The following is a 21,389-nucleotide window of genomic DNA, read 5'->3' on the forward strand; positions in this document are numbered from 1 at the left end:
AGGTCCTCTTTGTATTTGGTCTTTATAGATCTGAAATCTGCCTTAGTTTTAGTGGATAAGGGCAAAGTATGGAGGCCATTGATGGACCAAAGGAGGGGTTGATGCCCCCCTAGTGAAAGCCATAGCGGCACTGTAGACAAACAATACAGCCAGAGTAAGATGTGGGATGGACGGAGAGTGCACAGACCCCTTCCAGGTATAAAAGTGTGTTAGGCAAGGCTGTGTCCTGGCCCTCCTGCTCTTCAGTCTTTTTCTGAACGATGTGGTTGACTGTCTTTTAGTGGATCTGCTAGATGTTCCTGTTGTTGCTGGTAGGAGGGTTCCAATATTACTCTTTGAGGATGACAAAGTACTTATGACACGCACTGGGAATGTGGTCCATAGGCTACTCCTCCGTTTCATTAAATACTGTGAGGAAGAATCATTAACTATCAATTGTATGAAGTCCATGGGTGTGACCCTGCGACCCTACCCCAGTCTCAGCGGAAACTAGCCATTGACCACATGCCAATTGAGTTTACTAAGCACTTTGACTATCGAGGTGTGCAGTTTTCAGAGAACTTGAGCTGGGACTGCCAAGTTCGGAAGGCAGCTTAGCAGCGGGGCAATATTAAAGTTTAAGTATAAGGTTGGTGTGAGAAAGATTACTATCATTCTGGAATTATATGCCCGGAATGCAATGGTTGTACCGCTCTATGGAGCAGAACCCTGGGGATATGCTAATATCAGTGCGCTGCAGAAAGCTGAAAATAACTTTTTGAGATCTCTTTTGGGGCTAGGGTTGGGTACTCCCCTGAAGGCCCTCTTTGCAGATCTAAGTCTGGTGCTGATATCAGAGTTAGCAGCTCTAAGGCCAATGTTATATTGGGTGAGGTTAGTTTGCAATCTCTTGGTGGCAGTGTATTTAGAAACCCTTGAAGAGGTCACTGCGAGTGGTGGACCTGGGGGGGGCGCTCATGCGGAACTAATGTCAAAGGCACCCTAGGTAACCTTTGGTTAGAGGCTCTCTGGGAGGATCCGGGTGGAGTTAATCAGGACACTGTGGGCAAGGTAAAAGAATGATATTGGGAATTTAACAAGAGGAAGATGTGTCAGGAACTCAGGCCCGATTTGATTACAAGCTATTACTTAACTAATGTCTATGAGCCAGCCCCTCCAGATTACTTGGATCTGCTGTATCCTGAATTAAAGTGGTCTCTTTATATTAAATATAGCTTGGGTGTGTTGCCCTAAGAGATTACTTGGTCTGCATGAGTTGGCTGGTGGCAGGACTTGAGCACTGTGACTGCACTCCTGGGGAGGTAGACAATGTGTTCCACTTCACCCTGTTTTGTGAGATATGTGATGTGACAATGCGTAAGTGACTCCACCCTCTTCTTAAGTCTAACAGAGCAAATTGCACCAAAACTGGACTAGCACTTTGTTCAAGAACACAACTTGATAGCCTTAATGTATATGGGACGCTTAGCCCCGTTTGAATGAGCTACCAACTAAACTAGGGCTGACCAATCCATGAGATCTGCAAGGCCCTAGTCGCTGTCTGTGAGATATACGGTCCTCCTCTACATAAATGAGGCACACCCATTACCTCTTTTAATACCATTAGGTAACAAAATCACTGCTGCGAATACTAACCGCTACAAGCACTTTTCTCCTGAGGCCCCTTTGTATAGGTTGGTATTAATGGGAAATGTTTCATGTTCCAGAAATATAAGGAGGGCTGCACCTGTAAATTATTTAACTGTATATGTGTATGTGGTTCCTTTATGAGAATTGGACATGTCTGGATAAAGCTGATCTTTGTTTTTAAGTTCTTAAGTTTTTATGAAATGAATAACAATTTTATGTAATTAAGTTTTATTTCTGCATGCATTGTTTTTTATATATTGTAAGGCTTATAGCTGAAACAATTAAATTACATGAAATAACATGAATTTTCATTCCTGGTATTCTCATGTTCTCAATATCTTTGAAGTCAAATTCTAACCTGTAACTTCTTCTCAAATGCTTTGTTTTCTTAATTGCTATGTCATATTTCCCTGCTAGGTCTGCTAATTTGTGGTGTAACAATCCTGCTTTGTTGGTAATTTATTTTGCACATTAATTGCAACTCATCTTCACTGTACGAGTCAATTCTGTTTAATTCATTTGTTCTCTCAACTAATTTATCTACTTCTAATTTAAGACTGATCTAATTTAATGGACTTCTTTCACTGGAATCTCCTGGTGTGTTATTCAGCTTTTCCAGCCATTTGGTTAATTGCTTGGCTGTCAAACCTTGCAATGAGATATTTTTGTTACTTACATTGGGCACTTGTAACGTTAGACATGGAGTCTCAGGAGTCATAAAAAATGGGTTAGGACCTATGCCTGGTCTCCCAGAGTCATTCTGTGGCGCCCTGGAATAATTCAAGTCAATTAATGAACCTGTCATGTCAAATGTTTGATTAATGACTCTTGTATGTGCATTAAATCTCTCCATTTCTGCACTTAAATGTAACATTATCTGTGCATTACTCTTATTATTTTCCTGAGCAAAAAATGGTAAACCAGGACCAATAGTAACAGGTACTGACAAAGGGCCTGATTCTGACCCTGGCGGCCGGTGACCGCCAGGGTCACCGGCCACGGGAGCACCGCCGACAGGCTGGCGGTGCTCCGAAGGGCATTCTGACCGCGGCGGTTCAGCCGCGGTCAGAAAGGGTAAACCGGCGCCATGGGGATTCAGACACCCCCATGGGGAAACCCGCCATGAACAGGATGGCGGTAGGGGGTGCCGCGGGGCCCCTGGGGGCCCCTGCAGTGCCCATGCCAATGGCATGGGCACTGCAGGGGCCCCCGTAAGAGGGCCCCGCAAAGTATTTCAGTGTCTGCTATGCAGACACTGAAATACGCGACGGGTGCCACTGCACCCGTCGCACCTTCCCACTACACCGGCTCAATTCTGAGCCGGCGTCCTCGTGGGAAGGTTGATTTGCCCTGGGCTGGCGGGCGGCCTTTTGGCGGCCGCCCGCCAGCCCAGGGCAAATCTCAGAATCACCGCAGCGGTCTTTCGACCGCGGTGCGGTGTTCTGACGGGGTTACTTTGGCGGGCGGTCTCCGCCGCCCGCCAAAGTAAGAATGACCCCCAAAGTGTCTGGACTCCATTGGACATTTTGATCTCTAGAATACATTACTCCTGGAATTGGACCTGTCAATGCAGATTTATTTGTCTGTGACATTGTTATGGGGGTGCATCTTGGGATTGTCTGGGCTTGCATTGGGGATATCAAACTAGGGGGGTCATTACAACATTGGTGGTAAAAGCCACTTACCGCCGTGCAGAAGACCGCCAATACACCGCTGCAGCCGCAGAATTCCGCCACAGCTATTATGACACACATCTCGGAATCCGCCGAAATTCAGTCACCCACACAAGTCCGCCACACCAGAGGTCAGTGTTAAACTGGCGAAAACAAAACCTCCACCTCCACGCCAACAGAAACACGCCCATGCTATTACGACCCACGAATCCACGCGGCGGTCTTTCAACCGCGGTATTCCATTGGCACACACCGCCGCACTCAAAATACACACACATCTCCAAAACACTGCCACATTGGACAATTCCAAATACACACACCTGATCAACACTCCCACACACCCAATACAATATAAAATACACACCCACATCACCCACAAACCCCTATGACCAAAAATTAGTCACAAAGGCGAGAGAGACAGCACTGATTAGACAATCCCACCACACAGAGGCACACAACACCATCACCCACACACCATCCACGCACAAAACACCACACACCACTACACATCACTATACTCATCACCACATACACCACCTCACACATCACACACACCACCCCATGGCACGCCAAAGACACCCCTGCTTTTCCGAAGAGGAGCTCAGGGTCATGGTGGAGGAAATCGTACGGGTAGAGCCACAGCTATTTGGCTCACAGGTGCAGCACACCTCCATAGCCAGGAAGATGGAGCTATGGCGCAGAATAGTCGACAGGGTCAACGCTGTGGGACAGCACCCAAGAAATCGGGAGGACATTAGGAAGAGGTGGAACGACCTACAGGGGAAGGTGCGTTCAGCGGTCTCCAGGCACAACATCGCGGTACAGCAGACTGGAGGCGGACCCCCACCTCCTCCCCCACAACTAACAACATGGGAGGAGCAAGTCTTGACCATCATGCATCCAGAGGGCCTCGGAGGAGTCGGTGGAGGAATGGACACTGGTAAGTCTAATCTCAACTATCATATCCCCCACCTACCTGCATGCTATCACACACCCCCACACTCACCCTCTCACCTATCACTCCAACTCCTCACTAATGTACTAATAACACAAACCACCCATCCCAACACCAAGCCCTGCATGACACAACTAGGCATGGTCACCCCTCACCAAAGCATGCTCACTGCACACACCCAGAACAACCCCCTAACCATCATCACACAAGCCCCCACACAGGAATGCTAGCACTGGGGTACACAAACACCCACCCATTGCACACCATGACACACACAGATGCAATAATCATGCTCTTATGTCCCAGCAGGATCACGAAGGACCGTCACCACACCGGAGGGTCCAGACATCTCCACCCCACCCACAGAAGAGGCCCACAGTGACAATAGCAGCTCTGCCCTACTGGAGCCTGATGACCAGCCCGGACCATCGTGGGCCTCGGGACAGTCGGTCCCCTTGCACAGGCACAGCCCAACACTGACCTTCCACCCTCTGGTAACACCAGCACAGCACCCACCCAGCGGGCCCAAACCTCTGTACCCAGGACAGGTCAATCAGCTGTGTGTCCACCACTACAGGGAACCCAGGATAACCCACCACCCGAATAACAACAGGGACCTGGGGACAGTGGTAGTGGGCACACGGTCGAGGGGACGGAGGCACAGGAACACAGGGGAACTGGGAAGGCTGCTGTGCAACAGGGTGCGGACAGGCCAAGGGAACCCACTCTCCACGAGGCCCTATCCCCCATCATGGGAGCATACCACCACTCCCAGGAGACAATGGTGACGGTCCTGGTCAAGTTTCAGGAGACCCAGCGCCTGCAGGAGGAACAGTATTTGGGCTTCAAGGAGGAGCTCAGGACCATCAGCTCTGCCTTGGGCACCATCGTAGAGGTGCTGAAGGACATACAGCAGACCTTGAGTGACACCGTGGAACTTCAAGGGGCCCCTGACACTAGCCAGGACGATGAACTGCCCACCACCTCCGCCGGCGCTAGTGGACAAGACGCCACGCCACAGGACCACCACACCAGCACCCCACCCCCTGCAAACGGACAACCACCCCGCAAGTGGTCCCTGAGATCCAGGAACAGGACAGAGCAAGATGGCAAGACCCCCGCCAGAAAATGAGACCACCCTGATTGTCCCCCCACCGTCCCACTTTGTTACCCTGTCCATACTTTAACTGCCCCAGCTCCACTTCCTATGCCCAGATGGGCAGTGCACCTGTGAGACTAATAGACTGGACTCTGCCATGGACATTCCTCCACCATCACCATTTTACAACCCCCCTCAATTTTTGAGCACTTAAATAAACACCCTTGAACCACAAAACATTCTGGAGTCAGTCTATGATTTTGTAAAATGTATAATTAATGACAGTGTCAAGATGCTTTTTTAGTTGTTAAGGCAACATACCAATGTCACACATCACAAGTCCTTGTAGGATGCATGCAGATGACACACGTTGGTAACCATACCTGTGAAAACGTAATGGAAAGGAACAACTCAGTTACCAAATAATCCCATTAAATTACACGCAGGATAGAGTAAGACGTGTGACAGTGAATATAATGTTAAAAATGAAAATGTTCTCACCTGTGTGTCACTGGAAATATTGCTGTATGACTGACTCCCTGTTGTCTTCTTCCTCAGCTTCCTCCTCATCACTGTCCACAGGCTCCACAGGCTCCACAGCTGCCACAACACCATCATCTGGACCATCCTCCTGCAGGAAAAGGCACCGGGCTTCGCAAAGCAAGATTGTGAAGCATTGAGCAGGCGATGATGATCTGGCACACCTTCTTCGGTGAGTAGAATAGGGAACCACCTGTCATATGGCGGCACCTGAACCTGGCCTTGAGGAGGCCGAAGGTGCGTTCAATCACCCTCCTAGTCCGCCCATGGGCCTCATTGTGGCGTTCCTCAGCCCTGGTCCTGGGATTCCTCACTGGGGTCAATAGCCAGGACAGGTTGGGGTAACCAGAGTCCCCTAATAGCCACACACGGTGCCTCTGGAGTTGACCCATCATATCAGGGATGCTGCTATTCCACAGGATGTAGGCGTCATGCACTGTGCCAGGGAACATAGCATTTACCTGGGAGATGTACTGGTCTGCCAAACAGAAGATCTGTACATTCATGGAATGATAACTCTTCCGGTTCCTGTACACCTGTTCACTCCTGTGTGGGGGGCCAGAGCTACATGGGTCCCATCAATAGCACCTATGACGTTGGGGATATGTCCAAGGGCATAGAAGTCACCTTTAACTGTAGCCAAATCTTCCACCTCAGGGAAAATTATGTATCTCCTTACGTGTTTCAGCAGGGCAGACAACACTCTGGACAGCACGTTGGAAAACATAGGCTGGGACATCCCTGATGCCATGGCCACTGTTGTCTGAAAAGACCCACTAGCAAGGAAATGGAGCACTGACAGCACCTGCACGTCAGGGTGGATTCCAGTGGGAATGGCGGATTGGTGACATCAGGTCTGGCTCCAACTGGGTGCATAGTTCCAGGATTGTGGCACGGTCAAACCTGTAGGTGACGATTAAATGTCGCTCCTCCATTGTCAACAGGTCCACCAGCGGTTGGTACACCGGAGGATTCCGCCATCTTCTCAAATGTCCCAGCTGACAGCGCCTAGGAAGGACAGCAGCGAAGATCGAGTCAACTTTTATCAAGGTATGTACCCACAGTTACACAGAACACCACACCAAACACAAAACCCTTCCTGTATGTGTGTTGAGTGTAGGCCTAGCTATGTGTGATGCAGAAGTAAATGGAGCCATGTGGGCCCATGAAATGGTGGCTGCCTGACCTCTAAACTGGGACAATGGGATTGTGGGGTAACTGCGTTGCCGTTGCACACCGTCGCAGTAGGCGGTCGTAGACCGCGGCGCAATGCTGCATTGGTTAACATTGGACCCTATGGGTCCCAGGAGCCAATGAGGAAGTGAGCCGGCAGTGATGATACGCACCGCCGCGGTCGTCACCGCCGGGGACGTCACCGCCATTTTCTATCTGTTCAATCACTAGATACCTGATCTTCGACAGGAGAGGACCTACACTGCAAGTGCTGCTGTGACCTCGGTCTGGAAGCGACAATGGCTCCTGCGTCTGGGGAAAGGACCCGTGCCTTCACTGCTCAGGAGTTGGAGAAACTGGTAGACGGGGTCCTCCCCCAGTACACGCTACTCTACGGTCCTCCAGACCAACAGGTTAGTACACAGGTAGCACGTTGTATGGGCTAGGCCTGGGTGGAGAGGGCTGGTTGGAAGAGGGAAGGGGGCAGAGTTTAGGGAACATTAATGCATGTGAATGAATGTGCCACATGGCTAGGGTAGGGAGGGGGGCCACGCACATTGACGGTGCGGTTGTTAATGACTTCTCTTCTTCCCTTGTGCATGTCATGTAGGTCAGCGCCCACCAGAAGAAGGACATTTGGCGTGCCATCGCCAAGGACGTCCGGACCCTGGGAGTCCACCAGAGACGGGGCACCCACTGCCGGAAAAGATGGGAGGACATTCGCCACTGGAGCAAGAAGACAGCAGAGGCTAAGCTGGGGATGGCCTCCCAACGTGGGCGGGGTGCCTGTCGCCCCGTGACCCCCCTGATGTTCAGGATCCTGGCGGTGGCCTACCCTGAGTTGGATGGGCGCTTGAGGGCATCACAACAGACACAAGGGGGTGAGTACAACATCATTCTGCGGACTTTGCGCGCAGTGGAGGGGTCTGGGTGGGGGAGGAGGCCTGTGGGTGTACCTAGGCTAGGCAGAAATAGGTAGACTAGGCCCCTCCATAATGCAGGCCATGTGGCACCCTACCCCGCTGCAGTAGGGTGCCAAGTACAGGTATAGATGCCCCTGTGGCATCCATGTGTGCAGATGTCCGCCATAGCCATGTAGGCCAGATCCCAGGAATTGCATCTGTAGAGGCCAGGAGCATGGCGTAGTGCAGGGGGCTGCTGTGTCTGTAGTGTCCGCCAACGGTCACGGTATGCCATGCACTCAACCTGTCTTTCTTCTGTCTCCCCCCCTGCTTTTTGTGCTCTCCCTGTTCTTTTGTGCAACAGCATAATCAGGCGGAGTTACAGTGGCACCGGAGCACGAGGGAGCTGCATCCCACATGACCATGGAGGGCCACACCACGGACTCAGAATGCACCAGTGGGACGGAGGGCGAGGGGAGCTTCACGTCGGCCACCGGATCACCAACCAGCGACACAGACTTGTCCGCCGATGGGAGCTCCCTTGTGGTGGCGGCACCATCTGTGCCCCCCACTTCTACAGGTACAGGCGCCACCTCCCCTACCAGCACCGCCCTCCCAGCAGCCCCTCAGCGTTCGCCTGTGCCCCCTCACCCAGGAGGGTGGGCATCACCTTCGCTCCAGGCACCTCAGGCCCTGCCCCAGTCACCCCTGCTGCCCTCAGTGAGGGGGCCATTGACCTCCTCAGGTCACTCACTGTTGGGCAGTCTACCATTGTGAATGCCATCCAGGGTGTAGAAAGGGAGTTGCAACACGGTAATGCATTCCTGGAGGGCATTCATTCTGGTCAGGCTGTCCTTCAGCGAACCCTGCAATCTCTAGCCTCAGCACTGATGGCAGCCATTGTCCCTGTGCCTAGCCTCCCCTCTCCAACCTCCTCCACCCAGACCCAATCCCCTGTACCCCAGCCTATCCCAAGCACACCATCAGACCAGCATGCACACACCTCAACACACAAAAGTAGCTCAGGCAAACATAGGCACCACACAACCTACAGACACACACGCAAGCATCACCCACGTGCAGACACAGCAACATCCACTGCCTCCACTGTGTCCCCCTCCTCGTCGTCTACCTCCTCCCTCCCAGTGTCGTCTACACTCTCACCTGCATGCACTACATCTACAGCCACTAGGACTCGCAGCAGAACACCCAGCACCACACCCCGCTCACCTGCACTTACCACCTCCACTCCCATTCACACGTCCCCTGTGTCCTCTCCCAGTGTGTCTGTGACGCCCCCTCCCAAAGTCCACAAACGCGGGCACCCACACACCCAACATCCATCCACCTCACGACAGCCTCCAGTACCTGCACCCAAAACACCTAAAGTGACACCTCCTACAACCACCTCCTCTTCCTCCACTCCCAGACTCCCTTCAACTACCCACCCCAGTGTTTGTCAGAAACTGGTCCTGTGTAAAGTTGACCTTTTTGTCCCCCCCCCAATTTATCAGTCCCGTCGTAGCGCCTCAGCCAAAAAGCCTTCAATACCAGTGGTGCCTGTTCAAGGTGTGTGGAGTGCACCGGCCACCAGGGCAGGCAGTGTGACCCGGAGCCAAGGCACTGGCAGCCCACCCCCTGTGAAGGCTCTGAAATTGGATAGTGGCCGACGGACCCTGTGAAGACTCCTGGAGGCAAAACAACTCACAAGGGTTCCAGGGGGATTGCAGAGTCAGCTGTGACTCCTCCAAAAATGGGGAAGGGCCAGAGGAAGTCTGCACAGGCTAGTGTGAGCAGCACGGTGGAGAAGGGCGGCATCCTTCCCGGCGGTCGGGACGCCACCGCCAGCACCGTCGTCACTGGTCAGGAGACCACCGCCGGAGTCAGTGCCCAGGAGGGCCAAAGTATCGTCACTGGTCAGGAGACCACCGCCAGAGTCAGTGCCCAGGAGGGCCCAAGTATCGTCACTGGTCAAGAGACCACCGCCAGAGTCAGTGCCCAGGATGGCCAAAGTATTGTCACTGGTCAGGAGACCACCGCCACCGCCGGAGTCAGTTCCCAGGAGGGCCAAAGTATTGTCACTGGTCAGGAGATCACCGCCACTGCCGGAGTCATTGCCCAGGAGGGCCCAAGTATCGTCACTGGTCAGGAGACCACCGCCGGAGTCAGTGCCCAGGAGGGCCAAAGTATAGTCACTGGTCAGGAGACCACTGCCGGAGTCAGTGCTCAGGAGGGCCAAAGTATCGTCACTGGTCAGGAGACCACCGCCACCGCCGGAGTCATTGCCCAGGAGGGCCCAAGTATTGTCACTGGTCAGGAGACCACCGCCGGAGTCAGTGCCAAGGAGGGCCCAAGTATTGTCACTGGTCAGGAGACCCCCGCCGGAGTCAGTGCCCAGGAGGGCCAAAGTATCGTCACTGGTCAGGAGACCACCGCCACCGCCGGAGTCATTGCCCAGGAGGGCCCAAGTATCGTCACTGGTCAGGAGACCACTGCCGGAGTCAGTGCCCAGGAGGGCCCGAGTATTGTCACTGGTCAGGAGACCACCGCCGGAGTCAGTGCCCAGGAGGGCCAAAGTATTGTCACTGGTCAGGAGACCACCCCCGTAGTCAGTGCCCAGGAGGGCCCAAGTATTGTCACTGGTCAGGAGACCACCGCTGGAGTCAGTGCCCAGGAGGGCCTTAGTATCGTCACTGGTCAGGAGACCACCGCAGGAGTCAGTGCCCAGGAGGGCCCCGGCTGCCACAGCCACACTGGGCAATGAGGGAACGTCATGCCACACACCAATGCCCAGTCCAGAGAACGTCATGCCACACACCAGTGCCCAGTCCAGAGAACGTCATGCCACACACCAATGCCCAGTCTAGAACCAGCATGGCAAAGCACAGCTGAACAGTCCAGAACCGCCATGGCAAAGCACAACTGAACAGTCCAGACACCGCCATGCCAAAGCACCGCTGAACAGTCCAGACACCGCCATGGCAAAGCACCGCTGAACAGTCCAGACACTGCCATGGCAAAGCACCGCTGAACAGTCCAGAACCGCCATGGCAAAGCACCGCTGAACAGTCCAGACACCGCCATGGCAAAGCACCGCTGAACAGTCCAGACAACGCCATGGCAAAGCACCGCTGAACAGTCCAGAACCGCCATGGCAAAGCACCGCTGAACAGTCCAGACAACGCCATGGCAAAGCACCGCTGAACAGTCCAGACACCGCCATGGCAAAGCACCGCTGAACAGTCCAGACACCGCCATGGCAAAGCACCGCTTAGCAGTCCAGAACCGCCATGGCAAAGCACTGCTGAACAGTCCAGACACTGCCATGGCAAAGCACCGCTGAACAGTCCAGACACCGCCATGGCAAAGCACCGCTGAACAGTCCAGACACCGCCATGGCAAAGCACAGCTAAACAGTCCAGAACCGCCATGGCAAAGCACCGCTGAACAGTCCAGAACCGCCATGGTAAAGCACCGCTGAACAGTCCAGAACCACCATAGTAAAGCACCGCTGGACAGTTCAGAACCGCCATGGCAAAGCACAGCTGAACAGGGCATGCACCGGGGAAGAATGAAAAGTCCGCCACATTAAGCATCGTTATCCCATGTGCAGGTGGGACAGTGACGGGACAGGAACTTCCACGGGGAGACTAATCCAGTCTGGGCACCAGTCCCCCTCCAGAACCAGTGGAGGCTGTTATCTACTTTGGAAACTGTGGCTTTGCACTCCCCAGGATGGAATAGTGGGCAAACCACCCACTGTAGAGACTTGAGAGACTGTGGCTTTGCACTCCCCAGGATGGAACAGTGGGCAAGACACCCACTTGTTAGACTTCAGAGACTGTGGCTTTGCACTCCCCAGGATGGTACAGTGGGCAAACCACCCACTGTAGAGAATTGAGAGACTGTGGCTTTGCAATCCCCAGGATGGAACAGTGGGCAAGCCACCCACTGTAGAGACTTGAGAGACTGTGGCTTTGCACTCCCCAGGATGGTACAGTGGGCAAGCCACCCACTGTAGAGACTTGAGAGACTGTGGCTTCGCACTCCCCAGGATGGAACAGTGGGAAACCCACCCACTGTAGAGACTTGAGAGACTGTGGCTTCGCACTCCCCAGGATGGTACAGTGGGCAACCCACCCACTGTAGAGACTTGAGAGACTGTGGCTTTGCACTCCCCAGGATGGTACAGTGGGCAAGTCACCCACTGTAGAGATTTGAGAGACTGTGGCTTCGCACTCCCCAGGATGGAACAGTGGGCAAGCCACCCACTTTAGAGACTTGAGAGACTGTGGCTTGGCACTCCCCAGGATGGAACAGTGGGCAAGCCACCCACTGTAGAGACTTGAGAGACTGTGGCTTTGCACTCCCCAGGATACATCAATGGGCATGGAGCCTTGTCGTGGATCTGGCATTGCACTCCTCCGGCTGAGGTGCCCCCGTTCCCTTCCCCCTGAGGTGCCTGTAGTATTTCTATCTGATGCCCCGGCAGTGTTCTCTCCGTGTGTGGACAGGTATCTTTTGTGGGCCTCGCCCATGCATTTTTGGACTAGTGGTGCAAGGACATTTATATGTGCACATCTGCACTACTTCTCGGAATGTATATACTTTTGTATGATTTTCTAATATATCTGTATATTTTTGAGACATGTATATTGATACATTACAATGTTTGGACTGATTTAGTTTTGTCTTTGCATTCTTCCGGGGGGGTTGTGGGTTGTTACTGTAATTTTTGTGAATGCATTGGTGTGTGTGTTGTAATATGAGAGGGTGGGGTGGGGGTGGGGGTGTTGCATGTGTGTCCCCCTAACTTTTGCCTCCCCCCCTCCCCTATGTCATTGGTGCAGTACTCACCGTTGTCGTCGCCGGCGCAGGCGTTTCTCTTCGTAGGAATACAAGGGCCGGTAGGATTCGGAGTTCCGGCTCCATGGAGTCCTCCTTCCTCGTGGGATGTGTTCAGGTGAGGGTTTTCCCATTGCAGTAACTGTTTCCACTGTGTTTTTATCCACGGTGAATCCGCCCCGGAAAAGGTGGCGGATTGGGGGGTTGTGATACTATGGGCGGTACATTGTCTTCCGCCTGTCTGTTGGCGGTGACCGCCGCGCTGCTTGTCTGTACCGCCGTGGCGGGCGGTGTGTTAAAGTGGCTGTCTTTGTTGGCGGTTTCCACCAGGGTCATAATTCCCTTTTTTTGTACGCCGGCCTGTTTGCGGTATTACTGCACCTTTAACACCGTCCGCCAGGGTTGTAATGACCCCCTAGGTGCAGAATCCATTTGAATCATTGCTGGCTTCTGATAAACCTGTCTCATTTGGGAAGCTTGACCTGCCTGCAGAATTTACAATAGGGACTTCTGGATAACTCCTAGGTATATCAACCTGTGGTATAGGTGTCTGAAGTGTGGAAGTGGTAGGGACAGCATGGCTGACCTGTACTTGACTTCGTCTCACTTCAGTTGGCACTGGAGCACTAGGATTCGCACTAGTGCTTGTACTTGCCTCACACGCTGCATATGGTATTGGACGTCTTCTCAATAATTGCAATATAAACTCATCATCATCTGAGTCTGCATCATAAGTCACAGACTTCCTAGTTTCGTCTGATTTCAGCTCATTTTACTCAGAAGGATAAGGGCCCTTTTTTTGGACTTTTGTTTGACACTATTCTCCTTCTCTTGTGTAATTGCAGGGAAAATCTTAATTCCCGGTAAGGTCTCAGTTCTCCAAAATTTCTGCTCATTGTCCCATCTTGCCTCAGTTAATGTTTTGTCAGCGTTCCTTATTCTCCTCTCAAATTTCTGTTGCTGTTGTTGTCTGGCCACTAACTCCCAAATAGCTAATGCTTCAAATTGAGCTGGTATTGGAGTAGGTTTTGAATCATACAGAACTCTCCCCAAGTTCTCTAAAACTCTCAAATCAAAGGTTCCATGAGCAGGAAATGCTAAACCGGCATCCTTCTCTGTAGTTTTGCACCTTAAATACGATACGATATATGCCGGCTTGCCTTCTGGCGGTGCAATTTTCTCATACACTAAGAGCGATTTCCCACAGGTGCCAAATTTACTCATGGCTTAAACAGTAACAGCTCAGTATTTTTAACAAATCATTATCAACAATTAGGAGTCAGTAAATTTTCCACACCGTTAACCATGTGGCCATGAATAACCACACCTAAAGTTCAAAAGTGTATTTCCTTATATTAACAATGCTAATATCACGTAAATCAATCTCAATACTATATGCTAAGCATATACAAACAAAACAGGCTGACAAAAACGGAAGAATCTCAACTTAGCTAGAGCATTTATCATCAAACATTCAAGAGTTATTGTACAAATTAATAACAACAACTGAGTAATGGGAATGGCATACATTTAGAATCAATAAATGAATAAAATCAATCCTTTTTAAATAACATTTAATTGGGCAGTGACACACTAACAAACCCTTTAATTTGAAAAACATGTTTGGACTTCATGCAAAAGAGAAAAATAGACAAAAATATATTTTAGAAAACATCTAGCTAAGGCTCTAAAAAATAATGGTTAATACTTAAAAGAAAATAACAAAAATCTGCAATAAAGAAAAATGCATATTAGTTATACCTCTCTTAAATGGATCAGCAATCAGAGAACGTCTTTATCCGTGGGGCATCCTTCTGCTCTTCATTAGACATGGGAGAATGAAGGGAATTGGTTCAGCCAAAGTTGGGCTTAAGCTAACCAAACCAATTAAGCAAGGGCATGAGACTAATAGAGACAGCAGCAACAGCAACAGCATCCGGACATCAAAGTTCTCCTATAAAATGTCTCTAAAGGATAATGGCGGCTCTCTCAGAATGGACAGTCTTGATATATTGAAATCTTAAAAGTAACTAGTAAGCTTTTCAGTGGTCAGCCACATGGAGGTTCTTGCCAGAAAATAGGTTTTAACTTTCCATATGTAATAAAGGTTTGACAGTCTTTCACACATTCATGATTGGATCCTCTTCTCTTGCTCCCATCGCTAGTTCTGTTTAGTGACATTTTTGTTGCTAAACATGACTCCAGTCAGTAGGACCATTGTCATGTTCTGGGAACAGCAGCTTCTCATGCATGAAAGATACATTTGTATCGGTGGTTAGAACAAAACACTACAGCACATGGTTCTTATAGAAAAAGCTTGAAGAATCCATTTTTTTACCATTGCAATATTACATTAGCTCAGCCTGTGTGAACAATGAACAAGTATGAATTCTGCTGAGGCAGAAAACATTCACAAACATTTTCTAAATCATGACATGAGGTCTTCTCGAGAAGGCGCTTTATTTCACAATTATTTATGTCTATTAGAGTTTAGGCAAAACATCTCATTAATTCTTGTTAATATAAATCACAAATACATTTTAAGTATACATGTGTACATTGTTTCTTTAAGCAGTTGATTCTATTAATATGTCGTACACGTTATGGCTGCCACCTACGTGGGCACATTTGCCAAAAACTTCTCAATTTCATTTTATTTGCCTGGTGCATGTTCATCCTTAACATATGATCATTGAAATATTTATTAGTACTCTTTTCTGTGCTCACAGTGTACAGTCAATGGTCTTGAAAGTGATGCAGAGATTGTTGAAATAGATGTGCCAGTGAGATTTTCCAGAGTTCGGGGTTGGTGTCTACATTTCCTGATATATGATTGATGGTACCAGCATGGTGTTTTAAATCCAAGTAAGCAGTGAAGAAAGGGACATGAAGGCTGCAGTTGATGAGGCATATGAGGGCCTGCACCACAGATGTGTGGCACAGCAGTGGTTCCAATGTGTCGGTTCCACTGGATGCAAAGAGGCTGACAGAGCATCCTATGCCTTCTTCCAAGGGTCCAGGAATGGGGTGGCACCACATGATAGGGTAGACTCATGGATGGCAGTGTCTGAGGTCAAGGTTGTTGGAGCCTTCTGTCCCAGGACCTTAAATCAGTAGGCCAGCTAACTAGCCCTTGGAATCACTTTGGAGTTTGTGGTTTAACAGACGAAGGTCCAGTCCTTCTCACCCAGACAAGTGGGCAACAGGTCATCAGGGCAGCATATCAGGGCACCAGTTCCTTCAGAGCAGCAGTCCAGCAGACTGACAGTTCTTCCAGCTGCACAGCTCAGCAGTCTTTCTTCCTGGCAGAGAATTCACAGGTCCAGACGTGTACTTAAGAGTTAATGTCTGAGGTCCAATATTTGTAGACAGTTGTGCCCTTGAAGTGGAGACAAGCTTCTAGAGGCTTCGCTTTGAAGTTCCTAGGGACTCTGCCTTCCCTGTCCTTGCTCAAGATTAACTACAGGGGGTATGCAGCCCTTTGTGTGGAGGCAGGACACAGCTTTTTCATGTGTGTGTACGGCTTTGCTCAGCTCCACCCTCCCATCCTGCCAGTGATGGCCCAACCAGGACAACTTAAGCTCTCTATTATGTGTGACTGTCAAGCGCGAAAACACAAAGCCCAACTGCCAACTATACCCAGTCATGTAACCCAGAAACAGACTCCAGGTACTAAGGGGGTCATTATGAACACGGCGCAGTCTTTCTATCGACCGCCAGCCCCCCTGGGACACCGCCTGCCATATAATTTACATTCTGCTGGCTGGGACATTGCCTGCGGCTTCACATGGAGCTGCTGTCAATGCCTCTGTGTAGCGGGTGCAGCTGCACCTGTCGCGCAGATCACTGCCCGTAAATCGGGCAGTGACCTGCGCGATGGGGCACTGCACAGGGGCCCCTGCGCTGCCCATGTCGAGTGCATTGGCAGTTCAGAGGCCCCCAGGGGGGGCCCTGTAGCACCCTTTCTGCCAGCCTCCCCGCCAGGGAAAAGCTGGGGGAAATGGGATCATTATCCGAGGGGCAGCAGCGTTGCCCTGTCGGATAATGATGCCGTCCACCGTCAGGCTGCCTGTCGGAGGCAGCCTAGCAGTGGAGGAGGGCCGCCTACTCTCTTCATTATGTGGCGGTCTGGGCTACCATGCCGGATGGCGGGATTTCTCGCCACCGCCGGCATGGCGGCCCAGACCGCCAAGTTCATAATGAGGGCCTAAATGGTTAAGATAGGAACATGCCAACTTTCTAAAAGTGACATTTCCAAACTTGTAATTTCAAATCCGACTTTACCATAAGAGAGGATTTTTCATTACAATTTCAAACACACCAAACATGAACTGGTTGCCTGCTCTCATTTGGAAATTACAGCTTATTAAACATATTAAGGTAATTCTAAGGATATCCTAAGGGGTAAGTAGGCCTTGTAGTAGTGAAAAAGAACTTAAGAGTTTTTCACTACCAGGAAATGTAAAACTTAAGAGTACATGTCTAACTTTTTAAATACACTGCACTTTGCCCTTTGGGCTGCCCTGGACCTACTCTTCGGGATGACTTATATGTATTAAAAAGAAAGATTTGGGCCTGGTAAAAGGTTTATTTTGCCAGGTCGAAATGGAACTTTAAAACTGCATACACAGACTGTAATGGCAGGCCTGAGACATGCGTAAAGAGCTACTTAAGTGAGTGTCACAATTACTGCTGCAGGCCCACTAGTAGAATTAATTTACATGCCCTGGGCACAGGTAGCACCACTTTATAAGGGACATACAAGTAAATTAAAAATGCCAATCGGGTATAAGCCAGTTCTATCATGTTTTAAGTAGAGAGCACACAAACTTTAGCACTTGTTAGCGGTGGTGAAATCTGCAGTCCTAAAGCCAGCAAATTGAATTCAGCAAAAAAGTGGATGGTAAAGGCAAAACATTTAGGGAAATTGTAGAAAGGTACAAGCCAACACAATACTAAATAGTCTCTGTTATCTTTCTTGGAGGGAGGTCAACACAATGCCCTTGGGTGGTCAGGCTAGTTGAAGCCAGCACTGTTCTTCCCGGGTTGCACAGTACCCTGTTGTCCAGTTGTGTTCATTGTGCAGAGCAGACAATGCTTCCTTTCTTCAACAGGGTAGAACCACTCTAGTGGTGTGCATGAGCTTACCCATGGAGTCTGTTAGGCAGTGTCATTGCACCTGCACTGTTAACTTCTGTGCAGTTAGACTCTATGGCCCTCATTCCAACATTGACGGGCGGCGGAGGCCGCCCGTCAATGTTGCGCGTCAGGAATACCGCTCCGCGGTCCAGAGACCGCGGAGGGTATTCCAAGTTTTCCCCTGGGCTGGCGGGCGGCCGCCGAAAGGCCGCCCGCCAGCCCAGGGGAAAACGACCTTCCCACCATGAAGCCGGCTCGTAATCGAGCCGGCGGAGTGGGAAGGTGCGACGGGTGCTACTGCACCCGTCGCGTATTTCACTGTCTGCTATGCAGACAGTGAAATACATTTTGGGGCCCTCTTATGGGGGCCCCTGCAGTGCCCATGCCGTTGGCATGGGCACTGCAGGGGCCCCCAGGGGCCCCGCGACTCCCCCTCCCGCCATCCGGTTCCCGGCGGGAGAACCGCCAGGAACTGGATGGCGGGAGGGGGAGTCGGAATCCCCAAGCCGGCGCAGCAAGCTGCGCCGGCTTGGAGGATTCCTTGGGGGCAGCGGGAAACCGGCGGGAGACCGCTGGTTTCCCTTCTCTGACCGCGGCTAAGCCGCCGCGGTCAGAATGCCCCGCGGGGCACCGCCGGCCTGTCGGCAGTGCCACCGCGTCCCGCGGCCCTGGCGGAAGTAATCCGCCAGGGTCGTAATGACCACCTATGTCATTAACACATAAACTAGACAGTACAAGATAGAGGTAACACCAGTCACGATGGCTACAGTGATGTCACGGTGCTTACGGCTTGGCATATCTTGGAGCTTGGGTACTTTCTTCAGCCCACCACGAAACACACCATCCAAACGATCTAGGTGTTAACCCCTGAACATAATGGTGGATTTGGTGGGCACAGGCCCCTGGTTCTTCCTTCAGGTAGGCCACAGATTACCATTGGCCATCCAGACTCTTCAACAGTCTTGATGTATCTTGCTGTTCACCTTCAAAATGGAACTCATATGGAGTAATTTTCACTACTACCCTCAAGTCTTTGGGTAACTCAGTTCTTCCTTTGCTGTGAAGACATTTAAGGACTCCTGGGACTCACTGTTGCAGAGTGGTTCTGGTCTTCAGCTTATTGTGCCTATGCTTCTTCACAACCCCTCTCCTTCTTAACAGCATTTTCCTTGTACCAGGCCACCTCCAAGGCACCTCAAATGCCGCTCCTGAGCAGTCCATCAGATTTTTCCCTTAATGCAGGATCTAGACAGCCTCTCATGTTAGTCTTTAATCAAAGTTCCCAAGTTTCTGATCCCAAATCTGGCAACTGTAGTTGGCGGTAGTTACCCCAACCCTAAAGCACAAGGAATTTCTCTGCCACCACTGTGTGGAGACCGTTTATTCTGGTAGAGGAATATGGGCAATGTGGCTGTAAGCTTCTGTGTCATATTTGACTTCAATTTGCAGACATTAGTTTTGTATTCTAGTAGTTCGTTCTGAGATGGAGTATGGGTATTTATAACCATTTTGCATATTTCACTCAGACCAGTCGGGCCAATGAACTAGCAAGAAGGTGGGCAGGACCTGGGAATCTCATGTCAGGAGTGACTTAAAACAGGGGTGAAATAGAGAGACTGTCCCATTTATCTAAACGGTTCTCATGTGAGAGGTAGACATTCTTATGAACAAGAGGGCAAGAAAGTGCACTAGGAACTTTCCAAGCTTCTTAGATGCCTTTTGTCTCCTCTCTTCTACACCCATTACTGTGACCCTTAACAACAGACTTCTGGAATTTCCTGGATGACTCATACAATTCACATCTACTGTTTTGGATTTAGGGAACATAAAATAGGTTAAGGTGTCGCTATCGCCACATGTGCCCCATACAACTTCTACACAGAACTGTAGGGTATACAATGCAACATCCATGTCACCATGGATGAGTGAAGGACTGGCAGGCCAAAGTTAAAAAGGTAGGAGAGGCTATTGGGTGATCAGGGACAGGTGAAAAATGTCTGCCTCGCAACTACAATCATTATTGCTGGCACCACTATCAGTTCTTAATTGCCTGGCGAGCTGATGGTATTCACACCCTCTAAATGGGGCGGTGAACTTTGTGCACCCATTTAGACCACAGATCCCCTATTTGGGTCTCAGTCTGTATTTCTGAAAAGACCTCCTGCGCAGATGTACATGTCCTGAGTACAGAGATGAGGCCAAAAATCTACAGCTTGCTATCATTTACTTAAGGGAGGCTTAATGTTCCCTATAGCTAAGAGCTATGCAAGGGACAACTGATTGTCCCAGCATACACCCCCTTAATATTTGAATGTCCAGAATTTACTCCACTATTCAAGAAGATCAATCATTCAAGCTGATGGGGTAGTCCTTCTGCTTTTTGTTTTGTTACATTTTATATATTAGAGGATCATGATGATACAAAAGGGAAAAAGAAGAGAAGTAACTATATAGATTTAAAACGTCATAATGTATACCACAATGAGGACAGTAGTAGGGGATGGTAGAGAAGGAGAAGAGGAAAAAGAAAGAGTAAAGGAAATGAGAGCCATAGAAAAATAGGGAGGATAGGGAGAGGAGGAAGGAAACTGGGTATGGAGAATCCTGTGTTGTGCGGGGCTGTCTATCACTTTTGATGAATAGTATCCTGGATGAGCGTGCCGTGTGGATCTGTATTGTCCTGATGTGCTGTTTCCCCTTGTGCCAACAAACAAAATGTCTGGTGGTATATCTGCAAATCTATTGTCAGTGTATGGAAGGGATCTGCCGTCTGTCAATTCAGCTGCTAAATGCTGAGTGCCAGGTTGATGTGTTAGAGAGGGTAGGGAGCGCGAAGGGTGACAACCGCCATCAGGGTATATCATCGGGTCCTGCTCCCTGGTGTACAGGATAGATGGCCCACCGAAGAAGAAGGGGGAGAGCAGTAGGGCGGGTGGCACTTCTGGTAGAAGGAAGATAATGGCAGTGGGTGGGTAGGGGAGGAGGACACATTTGGGGGAGGCAGCCTATAAACAGGTATTATACTGCGGGTTAAGACACTGGATAGTGTAGTAGAGCGGAGTTTCTGTAGCACAGTGCAGTAGGTGGGTATGAGGGGGTACGAGGGCTGCAGGGCAGAGCAGTCTGTCGTATTAGAGGAGGGTTGCTTGGGGAAGAAAAGAAAAAGAGAGGGGTGAGAGAGGAGGGAGAGGCGGGTGTGGCGAAGAGGGTGAGAGGTATAGGAGGCGTCGTGGAAGGAGGGGTTCACAAAAATGAGGGGATGGTATTAGATAGGCAACAAATAACAGGTGATGGGAGAGGGGAGAGAGAGGGAGAGTGGAGGAAGAGAAAGGCATGGAGGAAGAGTACAGTAACAGTGATCCGGGGCCGTGTGTTGATGCTGTCTGAGTGAAGGGCGTTCTGAGCAGTAAGGGAGGGGGGAGAAGGGGAGGAAG

This window comes from Pleurodeles waltl, chromosome 2_2, assembly GCF_031143425.1.
Source record: "Pleurodeles waltl isolate 20211129_DDA chromosome 2_2, aPleWal1.hap1.20221129, whole genome shotgun sequence".
NCBI lineage: Eukaryota > Metazoa > Chordata > Amphibia > Caudata > Salamandridae > Pleurodeles > Pleurodeles waltl.